Source organism: Osmia bicornis, chromosome 4 (assembly GCF_907164935.1).
Source record: "Osmia bicornis bicornis chromosome 4, iOsmBic2.1, whole genome shotgun sequence".
Classification (NCBI taxonomy): Eukaryota; Metazoa; Arthropoda; class Insecta; order Hymenoptera; family Megachilidae; genus Osmia; species Osmia bicornis.
The window spans coordinates 8,677,818-8,700,186 of NC_060219.1; the positions used below are offsets into that span (position 1 = coordinate 8,677,818).

General features: G+C 42.4%; 1 protein-coding gene across 1 annotated transcript in view; it reads left to right on the plus strand.

Annotated features, from left to right (window-relative positions):
• Positions 1–22,369, plus strand: part of LOC114873280 (teneurin-a) — a 447,603-nt gene that overhangs the window by 128,890 nt on the left and 296,344 nt on the right.

Here is a 22,369-nt window from a genome sequence, read left to right on the forward strand (position 1 = left end):
AAGAGTGCGCGAACGATTACAGCAGACTAACGGTATTCGAGAATCGAGCGATCTCCGGTGCCGTTTAATCCTTTGGAACAACCGCAATCGGATTTCGCGGCAACGATTATGCCGTGTTCGGACCGCAAAGGCGCTTTGGCCCGAATGCATCCAGCCGCGGAGAGTTTCGTCGACAAGTGGGACGAAGACACTTGAAGCATCGTTCACGGGCTGACGAGCGAGGCACGTTAATGACGGTGTTTTGCCGGCAGCCGCGCGAGAATCCGTAGGACGCGTGTATAGCTGGACAAGAAGCGGCTGCAGCGGCTGCAGCGGCTGCGAGGATAATTATGCGGCAGTTTCCAATTACGAGTAACGCTCGAACGAACCCCTGGCAGGAAGCTGCCGCTACTGCTGTTCTCTGCGTTTCAGATACCAGCAAGGTATCCTTATGCTCTTTGTCGAAACAGAAGTTCTCTGATGAGAATCGACAAATCAACGGTCTAAGATTCTGCAGTTTATCGATCTGTCAGTATGTATGTTCGGAGTGGGTTGTTTCGACGATTCAATTAGTTTTGCTCGAGCTTTCGAACTGAGAAATTCAGATCGTCAGCAGGAATATGCAAAATACTTGGAAAATTGATTGAATTTTTCTAGAAATTCGTATATGACTGACATTGTGCACAAAATGTTAGTTTTCCTATTTCTGAAGCGAAGTTCACGATGGAAATTTCCAACATGTCGCAAATGTAATGTAATAATTTATCCTCGATGGTATCTTGTTTGATTCAGCATGAGCAATCCAAGTTCTTCTTGTTTCATTAAGCAAAGTGAAGTCAACTCAATGGCGATCAAATTGAACGGGCTCTCCCTTTAACAGACAGCGAAGTGCTTTCAAAGTCGCCGGATGCTCTTCTTCAATTGTCAGTCCAGCGGAAGTGTACCTTCATAGAGCAACCTTTCTGAAGAATTTCATGAAAATAAAAGGGATCGAACGAACGTCGTTGATTTTCCTGTACAGGCATCAACGAATGAATCTACGGATTGCGTTTCAGAAAAATTATATTCGTTTTCTTTCATACGAAAACGAAAGGGCTGCGAATTAAAATGTCGATTGCAATAATAAATTTTGGAAATGATCAATATCGTTGGAAATTTGTAAAATTAGTGCACAATTATGCAAATTGAAAATTTTTATTTAAATTTCTATATAATGTGAGCTACTTGGAAGAGAGGATTGAGTATGAAAAATGTAAAATGGAAGAAAAATCGAAGAAATTATGAAAAAGAAACACACCTCTCGGTTTTATAATATTTCTCCTGGGAGCTATAGATTCGCGTTAATGCATTCACTACCATAGCTGCACTACAATATGAATTACTAACGGTATTAAACATTCACTTTCTAATCTAAAACTTCAGTTTGCTATTTTGAAGCGCCGGTGAAACACTGCCGGTACTCATAATTTCTTTTCGCTTCCTTCTTTACAACCGCCAGAGCGGTGATCTTTTAAATTTAATATCATACCAGCGGAATTTAAATATCCTGCTCGCAAATATTCACTCGTGAAGTCTTACTGCTCGTCTCTTTTGTTTCTTACACGACGTAGCTTTAGGCCGTCCGCGTGGGTACATTGGGTCAAGTATCGCGTGATAGTAGGTGAAAACTAAGAACAGAAAGGGAAAAAAGAGGTGAAATCTTGCAGTCTTGAAAGCTCCAAGAAATTTAAAGGTATAATTTCGATACTCTGGTGTAAAATTTCTTAAAAATTCGTTACAAAGAATAGAAAAATAATATTATTTTATATCATTTCTTCTGATACTTATCTTAATCTACACCGTTCAATTTCAACAATGTTACTGAAACAGATTCGAGTACAAATAAACTGTAATAATCCCAGTATCGACGAGTCTGGTTTTCCTAGGAGGTTCGAATAAAATCAATTGTAAATGAAATCCGGCGAGGTGACTGTAAATCTGATCCCAGAGCCAACGTAACTTTATTCCACGTTTTATTTCGTCAACATGGGTTCGCAGCATCCGCCTCGCGTCCCATTTCCCACGAACTTTGTCCGCGAGCAAATTCTCTGCGTCAATTTCGATTTCCGCTTATTCCCGGCGTAACGACTACGGCCTTTCCCTTCTATCGACAACTTTCCACGTTGAAATTGTCTGTAACCGCGATCGAATTGCACCGTTCGCGTCCCCGAGAATTCGCCTGCTAGGGAAAAAGTCAGCTTCTGTTGGTGGCTCTTTAGTAACGGGCCAACGATCGATCGACCAGCCTTCTTCCTCGATTCTATTCGTTTGTCGGTCCTTCCTTCTTTCCCCGACTCGATGATGGATCGTGTACTTTTCACTCGTTTCTTGGACGTTGCAACAGCTTTAACAAGAAAACAACCGTTTATCGCGACGTATAAAGGAGACTCTGCTTCGATTTGCTTGAGTATCCAGCAAGCTGGCAAAGCCGATCTAATCCGTGTGTCCTATGGGGGATTTACTGCTTTAATAACGTCGTGTTAAACTTTAGGGAAATCTTGTGACGAATTTTAGCCTCTTAGACTTCCATCTGCCTCCATTTAATAGTGTCAATAATTTACTTCGAGCTGATTCAATGATTTCCTGGAGGGATGATAATTTTCGATGATTCAATGGTAATTAAATTAAATTCTATGAAGCTTTCGGTTATTCGACGAATCGGATTGTCAATAAATAATCAACAGGAGATTATCCAATGTTTTTCGTTACAATATTACCTAACAACCAAGTGAAATGCAAGCGATTGAAGGTAATTCAACACCTCCCTCGTTTTAGCACAAACGAAATTTACCAGCTTAATAACATTGCTCTAAACTCGGCGCAAATTCAACGAGTTACACGTTTCCCGCGAATTTCTTCCGAACAAATCTTCCAACAAGTTTCACTCGCGAACCGGAAACGAGTCCGCAGCCCGTGACACGACGGGACGACGCGACGCTTTGATTCCGTGAGTTTCAGCCGGGCGTGGTACTCTATGCAAGAGCAAAGTCTAATCCATATCCTAGCCGGGATGAAATTTACTACTTTAATAACATCGGCTTCCGGCGCCTACGGTGCACAGCCACATCCGTGTGTTACACTTATGCATAGGTGGCCACACAAAGTCCTATGACTTGCCAGCAGCCAGTGTCCGACTGGCAGAAACGATTTCACTGTATTTGGGTCAAGTTGCGCAGGTTGTTTGTTGTCGGGTAGCGAGCAAGCGCGGTGGAAACGTAAATCCGGCCAACACTGTCGGAAAAGTAGCGACGCTAATTTAACGCTGTAATATGATGGCTCGGAGTTCTCCACGGCCTTGGCTAGATGATATTTCCACGGAACGATACGACCACTTTTCGACCGACGACACCCCGCTACTGCATGACACCGGAATTTCACTTTGTTTCCAGTTGTTTCGCTGTTGCATGCCGTAAAACACGTTACCACGGCTTGGAATTCTGTCGTAGGTCTAACGTTCAGCTTGTACATTGCCTCAGAATGATATACATCTATCAGAATGGCGGAAATTAATGAAGCAAAGGCTTCTTTAGGAGAGAATTTGTTATGAGACAGAAATTTTCTACTGACATCCTTGAATAGAGAAATAGAACACCATTTATCAGAAAAGTTTTGGAAAACTATAATGAGACACGGTGAACGAACACGGTTCAAGCGTTAAATTTCTGATAATTCGGATTAGAAGATTTCTATGTTAAATTATAGATTACCTACAGATTGCCTCCTCCAAAATTAGCCATCCGATTAAGCAATATCGATCGAATGATCATACAATAAAAAGCAGTGCCAAGTATATCAGTACAAAATGTAAATTTCGTGCGCAAAAACCTCAAGACCCTCGAGGGTATCTTACTCAACACCTTATAAACACCCCGTAAACACATTTCTCGAAACAATGAACCGATTTATCTGGAGTCATGCGCATTCCCCGAAGCCCATCGCCGGAGAGTGGTGTTCGCTTCGATCGATTCTCCAAATGCGAGGTATCGAGGAAGATAAATGAAAAAGGGGGGTGGCTCCTCGTATCCTCCCACGCCCCTAATACACACGCATAAATTGCGAGGGTGCAGATTGGGTCGAGGTAACCGCTCCTTTATTTTCTTTACCTGCGTGGGACGGTGACGCGAGAGCTTTTCCAGCCAGACTGAACAGACAAACAAGAAGAAGAAAAAGAAGAAGAAGAAGAAGAAGAAGAAGAAGAAGAAGAAGAAGAATAAGTAGAATAAGTAGACGAAGAACAAAAAAAGAAGAGGAGGGTAGGAAAGAAGGTTGCGGGGGTTGAAGGACGTAGGATGAGGAGGGTTAGGGTGGATCCTGGATACATAACGTAACGGATGGACAGGCAAGCTAAGGCTAGATAGGTAAGGCTATACTCGAAAGCTAAACTACTTTGGCCCCGAGCAAGGCGGGGGTTACGGAGGCTTGAGTGCTAGCCGCTTGTTCTGTAATCCAATAGAGACCCTAAGACCTTTCCCACTCCACTGCATCCTTCGTATAGGTACACGTGCAACCGAGTGTACGTAAACTGCTATATACGCCGGATATCTATGTAAATTTCAATATGGCGCGAACCTCGAGTATGCGTCTCGCTTTTCCTTCAGGATCATACGAAAAGCGAAAACAATTCGAGACACGATCGAACGAGATCAAACTGAAAATAACCTGTTACCAGAGCTGTTAGAGTTAACAAGAACCGAGGTTTATGGTGTAGGTATACAAACTGTTAACCACTTGCATTAGAGTGATACGGTCAATAGGGGATGATTTATTTATTTAGTCGATAAACGGTAAACGATGAATGTCCTTTGGCACAATAATTTATACAGCATTACAATTTATTTACAAGTTCACAAAGTGGGTATAGTGTGCTATAAATATCTTATGTTTATGAACGTCTAGTCGTTGGATAGTTCGGCAGGGGTGGTAAAAGGAAAGATCGTTAAAGACACTTTCAAAGAGACTTTAAAGGAAATACGTTGAAAAATGTATCCGATAGAAGCATCAGTGATGTTTGAACTGGCGACGATGATAAAGAGTGATAAACGAGAAGGAAAGCGATCGGACGGCTCGGGGAGTCCCGAGAATTTTTAAAATATGTTTCCCTCAGGGGTTGGGTTCTTTTCAATTTTGCCAGCGAAAATATTCACGACGAAAGAAGAGAAAAAAGAAACTTGTAAACTAGATATAATCAGGATTATATCGCTTAAGATAGAAACTTGTCTGTTCTCTCTTACAGGAAAGCATTGTTTTTCTTTGGTAGAAAAGGAAAAAGGAAAAAAGGAAATGGTGAAAAGAAAGAAAGAGAAACTGGACGGACAGAGCGGATTACGAAACAGAGGAACGGCTCGAAATGAAAATCCGTTTGTATTGCTTTTAACGGTATGAAACGCGTGGAAGGATACTTTTAGCCGTGGACCATTAATTTATAAATGGATACAATTTCATTAAGCCCGTAAACAACGGGCCCAAGCGAAATCGGAGTTTCCCGTCGGTCTTGTTCGTTAAACAAACGATCCGACGCGAGATACGTTTCCTAAATACGGGACGAGGTATTTTCGTGATAAATAACGTCGCATTTGTAAGGTCGTTCAGCGAGAGGAATGCCGCTCGACCGCCACAAAAGAGATAATAACTCTTTAATGCTCACTCTGACCGCATTCCGCGTAAATCCGCGCCTTCCCTCCGCGAATATGCAAATAATTCCCATTATCGCAACGTGTGCTTGGGAAACATTCGACTCGCCGCCCATATTTATCGTGATCCCTGATCTTGCGAGTGTTACCCACCTCGAAAAACCATTTTTTCATCATTATTCGCACGTTCGACGAGCGCTCAAACCCTCGTTTCCACCCATTCCATCCCATTCATTTTACACAACCCTCTCCGCTAATACGAATTTAATGCAACTCCTTGATGCGACAAGGAGATTGCTGATCCTTCATTTACAAAAATACTGGCTGTTTTACAGCTGATATTTCAATATAAATATATCTCTACACATATATTATGTACAGTATTGATATCTTCTACATTCCAGATTGTAGATATTGATTACCAGTACTTTCCAGAACGATACCGTTAACCATACTTTCGTTATTCGTTTTTCACGTCGACGTTGTTACGTTGTTGAAGATGAAATGTGGGTAGAAAAATGCGAAATATTTGAGGAAGGTTTTTTTCGCTAATACAAATAGACGTTTGAAATAAAAATGTTACGTTCACGACGATTGCTTCATAAAATGTTAAGAGAATGAAAAAGTTGTTTGTATTCGAAATTGCGGAATGAAATATGATATAGAGTTTGTACGGTTTTTGTTAGCTATTCGTTTCCACGAAAAATAAAATTTCAACGTTAACTGAGATTTAATAAATGAAAATACACTGTAATGGAACATTTGATTACGCGATGAAAATAATTGCATTTTTTCTACGTCTACATATTTACATACGTTCGCGTGGCCGTTTATTTAAGTGTGCTTGTAATTAGTCCACAATTAACTTTTTCATATTTTCGATAACTTAAAAGCTAAAATCTTGCCATTCGTATTTTCGTTTTTAAAGCCAGAATAACTGACTGTCGTTATTATAAGGTATTTGAGATAATAACATATTTCGACGACAGGTTTAGAAGAAAAGGCACGGTAAATTCCGCTCGAAAGCTTCGAATCTGACTTACATGAACAACAATCAAAGGCTCGCTGGTAGATCCCCGATAAAGGGGGTGGGTTTTCATCCCCACAACTACGTGGAATTCGTGGTATTAGAGGCCCATCTCACGTAGCAGCTCATCAGCAGTTGAATTGGCCACTCTACCCTGGCATCGAGTTTTCTTGACCTGGAAAGTTCAAAACGCTACTTCGTACGGTACGTGTGATTACGGTACATGTCATACGCGGGTAATTTATTTGCGGCACCGTGTGTCCATACGCTTTAACATTTTCGATGATGATCACCGCAACTGGATCGTGATCCTGTTTACAATATCACGATTATCAAATATTTCAAAAGCAAACATAACTGAAATTCCTCGTATTTCGTTGAAAACACTGTAACAGATATTTTATGAAGAAAATAAAAACAAAGTCTTGTTGTATGCATATGGTATTCTGTTCGCGAGTTATAATTTTATATTTTCGGATTTGATTAACATTTTTTAAAATTTCTTTTATAAATTGATATCAGAAGAAACTTGTTATCAGTAGAACGAAGGGTATTATATTGAGGTACTATTTTTAGAGGATGCATTGTAGCAGCTGAGAGGGTAAAACAGAGAAAAAGGGGTTGAACTGCAGTATAGCGACAGAGGGAAAGCCGGTATTACAGGGGTTGATTTTATTGAAGCTCGTCGGTAAGGAAGGAGGGTGTATACGTAGGGGGTGGTTATTGCCGATCGAGTACTCTGGAAAAGGGTTCAAAGGGTTGGAGTTAGGATTCCAGTCAAACGATGGGGTTAGTTGTACCGGAAGCGTATTTCAAGATTGCTAAATCTATCGGAAAAATTTGCTTTTGTCAATAATTTAAATAATATAAATTCAACTCTCGAATAAAGAAAGACATTACTCATATACGTCATCGTACTAAAAAACTCTGCATAATGGCATAATTCTAATGATAATGAATCAATTAGCAAACTAGTATTTTTGCTTATTAATTATATAATAGAATGCACAAGTGCAAAATGTCAGAGTACTATCTAAAGTAAGAGCCACTTGTAAGAAAAAGAATTTTTGCCTTTTTCATGTAAATTCCATTGAAGAAGGACCATAAAAGAGCTCGTATTTTACTACTAAACGAATATATTCGTGTTCAATCGAGGAGGCAGATAGCAGGATTGCGTACAAGCGGGTTGGATTATCGTTCGTATCGATAAAACGTTCCCGTGGAACGAAACGACGTGGCCGGATCAATCGAACCGCAGGGAAGTCAGCCTGCCTGATTTCGCCTGGCGCCTTTTAGTGCGATCATGGGCATAAAAGGTTGAATACAAACACCGTCGTTTCGTGGTATCGATCTCTTTCGCAGTTGCAGATATTCTTGCACGTGTCCCGCCTCGTAAACACTACGGTTTACCGCGTTCCGCGAGCGTACGTATCTCTCGCAGTAGTAGTAGTCTACGTTCAGTCGTACGTCGGCCGGAGAAAGCGTCTTGCTACTCTACTTGCTCCGCGCATTGCAAGAGGATTCGTATATATCAGCGTTAATGCATTTTTACTAGAAATCAAACGCGCAGAATTCATGCCAAATATTCAGGCTTCGTGCCTTTCAGAAGAATAGCAAAATAGAATAATTTAGGCCTTTAGAAAGTGGGATTATTCAATATAATTAACGATTGAAAGTGCATGCTATCATCTGCCGCGTGAGACACTGTCACTTCACTTATACTACTCTATTAATATTTGAGAAAAGGTATTCAAAATAGCCCACCTTTACACGAAAGCTCACCAACAAGATTATCTACGGACGCGACGCGGATCCATAAGAAAACACGGCGGAAATGGCAGATAGCAGTGACAGGGGTGCGCACAGGTAAGACAGTAAAGTTGTACTATAGACGAGCCCCATTGTGTCTTGCCCTTGGGTTATCATTATCGCCGTGTCTTCACCTACCTGCTGAATTATATATAGCATAGACGGCGACGCGGAGGTCGAGAAACAGTCGTCGGGACGGCTACCTTTGCTACGGTCTGACGTAAACGGATGATAGAATATGCATGCGGTAATCTAGGGGGTGAACGAGGGAGGGTTTGAACGTGCAATGAAAAGTTGTAGGTATACAAGGGGATTCTTGTCAAGTGATCGATGGGATTGTCATCGAACCTGGAAAACATACAGAAAAACCGGTAGCACGGAAGCACATTAGCTTCTACGAGAATCACGTGTGGTAGAAAAAAAAAAATGATTTATCTATGTAAGTGCAAGGGTCAACTGGATTTGAAAATTAAATTCCTTGCCTCTATTTTATAAACTCCTTCTGTGATAAGTAGTATAACTCAAGCATTACACAAGTGTTCATGTAATAAGTAGTATAGCTCAAGCATTAAACGAGTGCTTATGTAATAACTAGTACAGTTCAAGCATTAAACAAGCGGTTACGTAATAAGTAGTGTAGCTCAATTTTTGAATAAGCTGACACGTAATAAGTAACGTAGTTTAGTCTTTAAACAAGCTCTTGTTCACTAAGTAGTACAGTGTAATCTTTGAATAAATAATACAAGCATCGATTAACCAAAGCACTGAACTAGCATTAACTAGAATGAAGGGTAAAATAATTTACAGGATCAAAGTAGATTTTACTATTATTAAAATCTAGGTTGACGACGATTTTATAAACGAATTTCTAATTTGGTGTGAGGATTCTGTTTTGAAAAGAAATGGAAACAGAAACCTGTACTCATCACATGTTAAACAACATCAGCTTATTAAAAGCAACGTTCTTACGAATGTGTAATTAGGTTTTTATGTAACCGTTCAAAGGAAGCGGTGGTTATCAACAACCGGAAGTGTGGTTAATGTTATTCCCAAGCTATTTCAAGTTTCTCTACGTTTTTACGGAATCTACGTAATTACCCATAGCCTTCTGTCCTTTTAATCACGAACTACCCCACATGCTCTACTTACGTCCCTCTTCCATTCATCCTCCCCGACAAAATGACGAGTAACGAGCTGTAAAGCAACCGTTAAAAAGCTCGAGTATTTAAGAAGTTATAATCGCACTCCAAAGGACGTTGCGTCGAAAATAGAAACGGGTCACTCGTTAACTTCGTATGAAGATAATATTTTAAATATGCGTAGAAAACACACGAATGAATTATTCATGAAATAAAAGTTAACAAGGCAACGACACATTTGCACTGTTTCCTAGCAAATGTTTCGAAGATGTCGCGTAACTTTATAGAACTTGATACACATTATGAGAAATCTAATTGCAAATAAATTTCAGTTCATTGGTTTAAGTAAGAGAACGAGCGAAGGGGTTCAGTCCAGGACATCGCTGCGTTTACTTTACGATCGTTGAATGCTTAGGGATTCAGAAATGTCGAGGTGATTTTATTCCGACTACTCGAGACGTAAAGTACTAGAAGATCGAGAAAGTGGAATGGTAGGGGCGGGCATAAAGTTAATCAGGCGAATAAAGCGATAACGATAGGCGTAAGTTATTACTCTGTGCCTTACTGCGTAACGTGACATTTAACGACCGTTTGTAGCTGTAATATACGCTGCAGTGTTCTGAAGATGTTAAAAATTCGTGTAACGACGTTCCAGCGCAAAGTGTTCGAGTTACAAATAGTATCAAACGAGTCGACGTATAATCCGACGCACCGACGTTCCTCAATTTATTCAAAGTCCCTTCGTCTATATAAAAATCCTTCTCCTGGAAGCGCGCAGAAGGTATAAAAGTGGGATAGAGCATCTTGAAGAGGGAAGGACAGAAAGGGGTGACAATAATTACGCCTCCGTTGATACACGAAATAAAAAAAAGGCGGAGGGGGAGAGAAAAAAGAAGGAGCAGCCAAGCCTCTCGCGCGCCTCACGTTTCTTTTTCCACTGACATTGGAGAGTGATTAAAAACTTGATCCTACCGTGCCGCTCCATCTTTATCCGTCCATCCATCCACCCTCTCCGTCTTTCGAGCTCGTTTCACCGAACCCCCTTCTTTCGTTTAGGATATAGAGGAGCGGACAATATGGCGGAGTAATTGTTGTTCAGAGGGAACCAAGGCTAGACGACGTCAGGGGTGGAAGAACAGGACGATGGTTGAGATGAAGAAGAAGAAGAAGAAGAAGAAGAAGAAGAAGAACAAGAGGGTGGTAGAAGATGAAAGAGGGAAAGAGAAAGAAGAAGGTCCGATAGTGTCGGATTACCGGCGGTATTGTGAAGTCCCGACGCGGTGAAGAAGGAAAGAAAGAAGAAACGACGTTGCAGAGGGGGTGGGTTAGCGAGGGAGAGAAAGCACAACGAAATGTTGTGAGACAGAAGGTGGAAGGGAAGCGAGATGGAAGAAGAAGTTATTAGAAATACCAAAAGAGAGTACAATACTACCTAGCTCGAAGTAAAAGAGTAAGGACGCGAAGGTAGGTTCACCCTCATTCCTTGCCAACCTCCTTCTACCACCAGGGCATCCTGGAGCGACGTAGACGCGTAGGCTTTCGAGAGACAACGAAAGTCTCCGGTACCGTCCTACGAAACGGAGAAAGAAAGGAAGAAATACGTTTAGAGAAGGGGATGATAGCGGGTGTGTAGGGATACGAAGAAAGTGAAACGAAGAGGGAAGCCATATCTTGGCGCTTGCTTTATTTGCCGCGATTTATTTCACGAGGTACACACACATACACACATGGGATAGGATGGGATGTGCTGGTAGAGAGCAGCCGAGTGGAAAAATGTGATATTCCCTGACAAATGGACGATGGCGGTTCGTGGCAGAGATCTACGTTTAAATGCGATTGTTTATTTCGTGCTCGATTGCTCGCTAATACCAATTTGCGATATTTCGTGGTATCGATCGTTGTATGGCTTTACTTTCCTCCTCTGTTGTTTTTTCTCTAGACGACGAGAATGAGTCTGGATCAACCAGTGATCTATCGATAAAATAATTTTCGAGATCGGATAGGAGTAATGATCAGAGAACGAGAGCGAGAAGGAGGAGGAGAAGTAAGAGGATTCACGATGATCGTCGATAGTGCGTTAATTGCGTTCCCTCTCCGCCAGCGCGTAATTGAGTCCACTCTAATATGATAATTTCGATGAACGCTTTAATGAAGTGTTCGTCGCTCGTTTTAATAACCGAATCGATTATATTTTATACGGAACGTGATTCTACTGTGTCCGCGTTTTCACAGGCAATCGAGCTGCTGCGAATGTTGCCACGCGGTGTTTCGCAGTCGAGAAGTCGACGTTGAAATGCCTGGAATTTTGAATCGTTACCCTTTTACATAATAAAGCTGTTCAAATGTATTTTTCTTACTTCTTTCACTTAAACTAAGCACGTCCGAAATATTCCACTCGAAGCGTTTCTATCGCAAACTCATCCCTCAAACTTGAAACCTTTTCAACATCGCGAACCGTGTCACTTCCGTGCCCTCTGGGTCGTTAAGACGATGTCAACAAGTAGCTGGAGCGTTTTCGTGAGCTTCCTCTGTCCGATAACCGCGCGTTGAAAAGTCGACTCGAGCATCCGCGACAAAAGAATACTCGTGAAGCGGAAACTAGCAGGGGTTGGCAGCGAGTCGGTAAGTGTGAAACGAGGGAAGTCGTTCTTCGAAGAAGGGCTGTTGTTCGCTTCATCATTGAAGGGGTGAGTTGACGAGTAGAGGGGATGAGATATCGACGGATAGGCAACAGCATAGACGGTGGTAATTGTTATCCGATAGAGCTGCCGAAAGGGTTACCAAAGGATGGATGTGACGTCATTGTGAGAACAATTTCACCTTTAATTGAATATACGATCAGCCCGATTATTTACGCGACTCTATTGAATTCGTGGCGACCGATAATACCGATACAACTGTCTATACTCGTGATTGCGACCTCATGAACCATCGATGCTTCTGTACAACACGAGAGAAAAGGATGAAATTGAAGTGAAATAAAAAAGCGTGATGTACATTCGATCTAATAGACGGCTCTTAGAACGTGAAACGCAATTAAGGGTGAAATCATAGCACGGTCGAGGGAAAGTTTTAATTAGGGGTATCAATTCGCATAACTCCGTTTAGACACGCGGCACGAAGTTCACAGAATGACGCACGGCTGTGAGCGTCAGCAATCGTTCAAACTAAATTTTAATTGCTTACGTCTATTAATACAGGGAATTACGGCAACAATACCCAGCATTTATGAAATTTATGTACGATAATCATATGAATTTCTAATAGTATTTAAAAATTTATCAGTTAGAAACACGTGTTTCATTTAACTTAAAGAAATTTTAGGAAACAATAAGAGGAGGATATTCGAAGGCAGGAAATGCGTACGATAACAATTACACGCAGGACGCCGTAATTGCACATACAGAGGGAACAGGGTCCAGCCATTATGGAGGACATATTTTGCATGAGAATACAATCAGTGCAATTCAGTGGCCGCAAATACGGAGCGTATCAGTGTGAAATGTGTTCTCTGCATACGTAACGATAAGTCAAACCGGTGATTGAGAATGGTAAGGCGCACAGTAGAAGAGCTCGCCTGAATAGAGCTAATTTATCTTATTAATGCTCGAGCGTTCGCTTCTCGAATCACGGTTATTAGTAGCTTCAAGCTTTTTCTTTTGACGGGGCTTGCTTCAAAGTCACGCGTTTCATCACATACTTTTTATTCGACTTGATAAACCGGAATGAATCCACCATTTTCAGCACGGCTGAAGAAACGCGAGAACACTCTGAAGTTGTTTAAATCCATTTACACCAGTTTCTCTTTAAAAAAATTTAATATAATCGTGAGACTGTAACACGGTGACGTTCGAGCACAAAAGGAGAAGATGTTTTGCAATCTTGCTGAACTATAAAAATGTAGGTTTCATCGACGTGCACTCATCCATTCATAATCTAAACGCAAGCTTCGAAACTGCCGTTTCAAAAAGTTTTATCTTTACTACCCTTTTTTATTAGACGAATATATTCCTCCTGGAGATTCTGAGGATCGTAATTTAAGCTCACTGTATTTGAAAAGGATGACAAATTATCGATCACTGTCGTTCGCAAGTTAGGAAACGGAATGTACGCGAAAAAGTTAATAAAGGAATTTGCGATAAATTTGTTGTATGTTGCCATCAACCCCTTGGTTATCAAGCCCTCTTCAAATATAGATGACCTAATCTCCTCGAGCCGTTAATAAGATTGAAACCTTAATCAATCACGCATGGCGCAATTAACCTAACCTTTTGACAGTCGTCCCATCCAAGACGAGAACACCTGACGTGGATTTCTTTAATCAGTCACCTCCTGAGCAAGGTCGAAGGGACACGAGCAGCGAATGAGAAAGACGAATGAGAAATAAGTTGAAACGCAAAATGAATCGCACGAGTGAGGCTGACAGGCAATTTTTTCATCATTGGAACACAGCTAACTTGATCTTTAATAAACTTATTGTAACTGATTAGTGCAGAGTATGAACATTTATAACGTCACTGGATTGATTCTAATTTATTCTGTAGGGAAAAGATGTAACGATTTCGAATTTAATTAATAATTTAATATTTCACTTTGACGAAGATATTTTATAACACTGGATACTATTATACATAGATTGATTCGAAAATTCTCAAAGGTTGCTGTTCGAAATATTTGTAAGATATACCAAGTACTAGCAAAAGCTCGAGGAAAGCTTTGTCTAAAACCGTCACAAAGGACAGAGTCATCGCTCATTTCGTTCTCACCCTTCGGCACCGATTCATCCCTAATTTCACGATCGCGCCCATCAATTTGACTTTCTTGCTTTCCGTTTATTCCCACCGGCTGTTCGCTAAATTACCGCTCGTTCTTCTCCGTCATTTGAGCCCACCCTCGACCAGGTATAAACTTAAAATCTTGATGATACGAAGAGGTGTCTTTTTACGTTTCAAGAGTGTCGACGAAGCGTAATAAACTAAGGTACGAGTGACACGCTGTAATGACAATAACCAAAGATTTACTCGGATAAGTAGCGGTAAATCTTTTTGGAAATTTTCCATGCCTCCGTAGATACAACTTTATGAATCGATGAGGCAGATTTTTAAATTACCAATTCGTTGAAGTCTTGTCGACGAAGGATCGTGATAAATGCGATTACGCGGGCATGGTACGCTCGAGAAGAGTTATTCGCGATACAAAACACAATAGGAAACGCTCCCTCGGCGCGGCGAGACGAAAGTGGATCTCGCGAGGGCCCCGTTAATAAATCTCCGGTAATTAGAAATAATGTAGCAGCGGGATGAAATTGCCGGTGGCCTCGAGTCGGTCGGTCGATTCATTTTTTACGCCACGCGAGCTGCGTTAAGATCTTTTAACGGGGCTGGTTATAAATGATTCACGAAACCGGAGCACACTCCACTTCAAACTGTCGTGTATATGTATATATATATATATATATGTACATACATATTCTGGAACTCCACCAGCCACTGGTTCATTAGTCACGTTGAATTCGTTTCAATTAAATCGGCCGATGCTTCGTTAACGGTGAGCCACGCTGAACGTTTCGTGAAATTCTATTTTAAGATTTAAGACGTATAATCGGCTTGATAATTTTCAAGGTTCCTTTCAAACGTATATTTATTAAGATCGATAATGAGCTTGAAACCGTATTTCAAACGGTTTTATCATCAAACTAAAACACTCCATATACGCAGCACTGTTATAAACTTTTCCGGACATTATGTAATAATATAAGACGCAAACTGATATATCGCGCCTATAGCATGCGATCCCTAGAGTGCAACACACAGTCTATGTTTATGTTATCCCACATTTATGCATTACAAATCTATGTTTACCGTAGGTGATTATGTATAGGTATACATTATAATTATAAGTAAATAAATTGTAAAAAATTTATTTCTTACTTCTTGGGAAAGACTCGCGTCAATGTCCTTGTTGAGATGTCCCGCCGAAGGAAGAGGTGGTTGATCTATCTCAGAGTGGTGATCGAGTTTCGAATATCTCAAAGGCATAAAAGGGCACGGAAGAGATGACACATAAAGAAATCTGGTAGAAAAGTGTTTCGTTAAGCGCAATCTCGCTTTCAAAACGCGTGTAGTCCTGGGGATCGAAGTGATCTACGATCTATCGGCCGGAGTCATCCCAAGCTCACCTGAATCTTGTGATGGGGATATCACGCATGCGCCTGGCGAGACCGTCTATTCGTCCCATCTGTTCGCCCCACTCCATGCTCCTTATGACTCGAATATTCTTTTGAATTTAAAAATGATTAAAAATCATCCGCAATATAAATAGTGTGCTTTAAACGGAGGCAAAGCATTACCATAAGGAAATAGACAAGAATCGTTTAGCTTTCTTGAACGCTTGCACTCGTTCCAACGATTATCCAACGATATCAATTCCGCAAGGGGCTCTATTTCGTTTTCCTCGAACCGCAGAAAGTTCTTCGGGCGGATTACGGTGTCGCAAATTTGGTTTCGTCCGGCTACCCAGAATCAGCCAACTTGGAAACGCATTAGCCCGGGCCGGAAACAACGGATATCAAAGACACGAGCCAAGCTTTAATCGAGCAGATTAAAAGGTCGCGAGAGCCGGTGATTGTCTCCGGGCGCGATTAAGTAAGCCCGAAGAAAACGGGCCGAGGTTGGTCGACGAAGAAAGCTCGCTATTCTCAGCGTCGCGTCGTAAATCAAGAGTTAATAGTCCTCCAAGGCGGAAATATAGTTAAACGTCTCAATTGCAGCTAGCTACATGCCGGCAAGTCCGGTTGGCAATACTAATTAAGTGCTAGTGTACCCTCTTGAAGGGAAGGCTTCCGAATCCGGAAACGAGGGTAGATGTAATTAGGATGAGTTGCGACGCCGCCAGCGGCGAAACCCTTAGCTTCGTTGCCGTGCTTCAACGACTGATTCGGCGACGCTCTTGCTAGCTTTCCCACCCTTAGGGTGCATATTCACTGGCGAACCTTAGCGGCGGTAAAGACGCACCCTTACACGAGCATGTAAACGTGCGCACTCGCGTGCCTCGCCGCGTAATCTGCTTCGAGCAGACCCCCCCGAGCCGACGTTATTATTGTCGGCCTTGGAGCCTGATCGTTCCTATCGAGCCGAGCATTAGCGTACAAATAATGCACGCCACTATCTGCTCGATCCCTCGCTTTAATTGCCCGAATGATCGAGGGTGGACTTGCCTAATCGATCCTCTCCTCCTGCGCTGTACGAGAGCTCCTTTCCTCTCTGTTCGTCGTTTTGTCGAGAGATCAGGTCGCGTCTCGCGAAATATTTATCGCGGCGGTTGTACGAAAACGCACTCCTCTCACAGGTTGCAGGATGCATCAATGTTGCATACTCGCTGTCGAGTTAGCTTGACGCGCTACTTGGGGCTCTTTGAGAACATCGAAGAGGATGTTTGCATAGTTTGACACGCTTTGGGGCGGGAGCGAAAGATTTCCGATGAAGAGAATGTTTAAGCGATTTCGACCCGGTTGAATTTATACTTGACTTTCGGGAAAAATTAACGAGATTCGCTCGATAGAACGCGTCTCTGGTTATTTCTTTACCGTGTATTCGGAATATCCTTTAAAGGCAGGACTTTAGACGCTTAGCTTGGAAACTTTCTAACCGTACACTTGCTCGCGTCGTAAACACACGTCGTTCGCGATCGATTTCAATCATCCAGACAAACTCGCTAACTAAAATCATGGAATGATGCTTTTCCCACATTCCCACAGGGCAACCACTTTTGAACTAGTTCGCGGAATTTGGTAGAACGCTTTAGCATATCCACTTTCTCGCGCTTCATTACAATTTCAAAGCAACGCTTCTCCATTTTACACGATACGCTTAACGTTTTCCACAATGTCTAACATTTTCGCCGATACCCCCGTCGGAAGATTTACGAGCAAAGTTGCCGAAATTCCACGACGGAAGATTTAGCTTCGCGATCCAAACGGTTGATCTTCAACGCCAAACGTTTTTGTATCCAGGTTCGGTCATCCTGGAAGTTCTCGCAGTTTTTGCTAATTTCATGGAAATTTAACGGTTCTATAATGTTCGATACACTTTTGGGGATACATTAAGGAAGAAAGAAACTGTTGAAAATCAGAAGAAAAACAGTCTCGTTAACAGCGAGGACTATTCTGCGATCGAGAAAATACGTCTTTTCCGCCGTTGAAATCGAATTTCGTCGGTAAACGATGCTCGAACGTTTCAAATTAAGACAGCTTCTCAAATGTTCCCAATTCCTTTCGGATAATGCGGTGATCGTAAAGCCGTGCCTGCTCCATTACCAGTCGAAGAAACTTTACGCGCATCTACTTTCTCTAATTGCTAGCCCCCAGAATCGCCACTAAATTTCCTTGACAGAATCAGCCACACCCTGTCTAAAGCTCATCAGGGTAAAAGTCCGGGAACGGAACACGGAAACGGTTAACAAGGCTACGCTGCCAGGGAATAATCGTAAAAATTAACTCGCTGTCTTTCTCGTTCCCTGTCTTTGTACTCTGTTTCATTTTGTTAACATGCTTTTGCGACACGATTCGATGGTATAAACTATAACGGAAATTGAAGGAAATAGGAAAATTTTGCGTGGGAAATTTTACAAATCATATTTAGTCGCATTTCTGATGTACTGACTATTGCAAAATTCATGTTGGAAGAAGAACGTTGTCAGTCAGCAGCCGCTGAAACACGGGCGCAGATTCTTCTTCGGACATTTGTTGGCCGATTGAAAGCTGCTCGATATTCGTGATGGGTGTCTTAAAAAAAGGGGAAAAACGAGTGACGGGCGAAATGAAATACGTCATCGGCTGCGACGATATTTCATAGTTCTGGCCGATCAATTTCGACGCGAGATTCACGTGGGGTTGTTCGCTCGTCGCCCTCTCTGCAAATTAAAGAAGCTCCTCTCGCGCCAATGTCGTTTTTTTATTTTATGGAAGACGTCGATCGCATCTTCGTCATTTTTCTTTTTAATTTTATCAATAAAACGCTCTCCAGTAATAACCCGGCGCACTTTAAATTAGTAAAGATTAAAAATTAATTGCTTTACCCATCGGTAACTCAGTTATCTTTAAATATGTAACTATACTTTGTTATTTACTTAAGATCCTTTTCTTTAATTGCAAACTTTCACGCTGATCCAAAGACAAATAAATAATTTACCTTTCTGAGGTAATTTAATGAAGTTTTCTATCTCAAATCCACCAACAACGTTTCTTCCTTTTATCGTCGCTATCCCTTCAATCTCGATCACTGAATAAATTTTTCTACCGTGCCAGCAGCTTGTCGTCGCGAGAAATTCTAATTACATTTCGTTAATACGGCAGATTAAGTGACACGACCCGATCGAGTTTCAATTTCTTAAAACTCACCGCGACAATCAATTTCCTCGAGCTCGAACGAGCGGGAAAATTGGGCCAGCAGAATACCGGGGGTTCGGTTCAAATAATTAGCGAGATGAGACACTTACCCCGAGTAGGCCGTACAATAGCGGTAAGACAGTGAGAGAAAGAGAGGATCTTGAAGATACGAGGGGGAAGATTCCATCTGGCTTCCTCTTGGCCCTGTAATTTCGATAATTACGGGTTAATGCGTTTAGCTGCGGCGACATACGCACCGGTAACATGATTCAGGACGCCCGTAAGATACCTGCAAATTAATTAAGCGGCTGCCATGGTTTGCCGAATAGTATGTGTTTATCGGAATGACGCCCTGGCATGTAGATCTTGTCTCTAGTCGAAGAACATTGTGGTTCGTGGACGTTCATCGACGTTCCTACATGTTCGACAGTCCCTAGTTTGTCGCTCAGTGAGTAATTGTGTTATGTCTCTTCGAGGAAGTGATACTCCGTCCATTATACTGTTTGCGATGAATCGTTGATCGAGGAATTTCAGAACAAGGGGGATAAGTAGATTTCTTCGATCGGTCTGGCTGTTTGAAGCTATTCGAAGCGACGCGGCGCGGCGTCGAAATTTCAACCGCGATTTTTCGCAAACACTATTTCCTCACGGGTAAGATGCTTCCCTTTATGATGAAACAATATCGTGCGTTGCTTTTTCCTGGGTACCCACGCTTCGCCAACCCCTTTGCTCTCATCGCGTTCTCACGGTTTTCGTCGCCTCCACCCTATCTGCATTCCTAGTCCCAACGAGCCGCAAAGGAATTCCAATTTTAAACAAAAGTTTCCTGACGGCGGCAACCTCTCTGCTTTCTTTCCCTTCCCCCTCTACTCATCGTCTCGCTGTTTTCTGCGTGTCTTACCCTTTATTTCTTTTTTCTATCCCTCCCTTCGCCTTCACCTTCACCTTGTATCCGCAAATTTTAGTCCTCTCTTCGCGCATATTGTCTTAAACTGCTAAGAAAGTCTGTTTTTATCGCTTAGAAATAAATCTTCAGACGCGTAGCATAGTTTGAACCATCTAATCCCTTAATGAGCAATCGGAGCAGGAAAACTGGTCACGTGGAAAAAAGTAAGGAACAACGGCGACGATAAACAAACGGTAATCCATAAATCTTCGTGCAAACGGCAGAAAGCACGCGCTATATATTCGCCAACGACTCGAGACGTATCAGTGCCGCGTCTGCTGTAATATCGATAAAACATTGATCCCCCATTCGTGCCTGAAGCCTGCCGTATAGGATTCGCAATGTCGGTAGGCAGACAGACACTGGCAGCCGGTTCGCGACGTGCTTCACACACGTGTACGCCGGTTGTTCGTGCATACGTAACACCGTTTCACCAGGATTATATTCGACTGCAGCAGCGTGCGTGCACCTCTTGCACGATACCGCCTATACATATTTACCTGCGGGTATGTAGACACGGCTACGCGTCTGCCCGTATCGCGATCCGCACGCGAATCACGAATCTCGTGCCACTAGGAATTCGACGATGATGGAATTTGGGTCGACGGTTGGACGATCTTTTGCTTTATTTTTGGTGAGGGCTCGGGAAAGCGAGAAAGAACGAGATTTTTTGACGCGATTGCATTTAGAGTGATATGATTTCCAGTTCTGTCCTTTCTTTCGATTCCGAATAATCGACTGGAAATTTTACCTATTTCACTTATTATTTTAATTTAAATTAATAAATATTTTACTTGTCTAAAGATTTCTGTTAGTTACGATTCCATTCAGTGTTACAGCCAACAACCCATAATAGAGTAACACTGGGTTGTAACATTTTCCCCGGTCTCCAATTTTTAATTAATAACGTGGATATTGCTTGTTATAAAGCAAAGCTTAAATTCCATAATGTCAGATAACTATGTAAGATTTTGGGATAAACGGTTTTGTTGTAAGTCAAATTGTTACTTTTGTCCCCACTCTCCTTTACAAACGCGAATGATGACACTGAAAATAAAAAGTAATACTTTATTTTTGAAAGTTCTACTTAACAATAATGCACAAGGTATACCTGCAGGATCACATAGACAGAAACAGAAACCTTTCCTTTCTTGGACGATTCATAGCGATGTTCCAACGCAATGAATACCAAAGCGACATCAAACGAGACGACATCTCCTACAGGATCTTCACCCCGGGAACTTCGTATTTATTTCAAACTATCAAGGCCGATGTAATCCGAATATCACGCAGCCGGTCTCGGAAATCCTCGCAGTGGTACGTGAATCCGGCAGCAGTACGCGTCTCATTGATGTCAGATTAATTTTATTCCTGGCTGCTCACCCCAGCTCTCTCTCCGTTCTAGATCATCTTTTCCGTTTAGCAAGCGGCGACAGATCAAAGCGACGGAAATCACGGCGGCATTATCGCGCGCGATTCCGCTCGACGCCATGAAGGCCGCATCCTGTCTTGAAACTCCACGTACAGCCACCTTCTTGCCGGATCAAAGCGTGGATTTCTGCCGAGGCAACGAATTGACAAACTTCTCTCTGAAGATAGAACAGTAATTATAAGGTCGACGACGATGAGGAGGCAACGCGGAGGTGGCCGAGGATGGGCCTGGCAAAGTCGTCGACGAACGATGGCTCAAACACTGCGGTGCAAAATTCACAATCTAATTCAACTAAGCAAATTACTGGCAACTTCCTGGGCGGCAGCTACGCACGCTGTCCCTTCGCCCTGCATTCCCAGAAACTTAGATCAAAGGACCGACGGAACCCTCCCTCTGGCCACTTTCCCGCCCTCTTTCCGGGCTGCCTCCTGTTTCGGAATATCGTCCGGAGTCCCCTTTCATCTACGCGTTTCATACTTCCGGCCTCTCTGTCGCTTTGCCCGCCCGACGACTTCCCGAATATCGAATTCTCGCTGCTTGACCGCTGCCTCGGTGAATACCGTTGATGCCAGCCTCCGCTCTTCCATCCGAAATACTTGGGGTGGAGCTGCGTGACCCCAATACGATCCGTGTAACAGGTTACACGTCTTATTTCATCGTAAATCGTGACAGGAATCGAGAGGATAAATCTATTCCTGATCGATCTTGAATACTTTATGACAATTATATTGATGGACAGCAGCAATTGAAATCAATTATCGAAAACAAAAACAGCCATTGATTCCTAGCTAGGTGCATGCAGCTGTCATCATGAGTCGCGTGAATAGCGGTAGACGCAGAGGATAGGGGTTGACGAGTACACGGAGACAGGGGCGAAAGGGAACGGGTGACACTTCCGGGACCCAATATCATTCGGAACGAGACAGACCGTAATTCCCACTTGCTTGGTCTTCGGAGACGAGGTAGCAGAAGCTGCGTTTGTT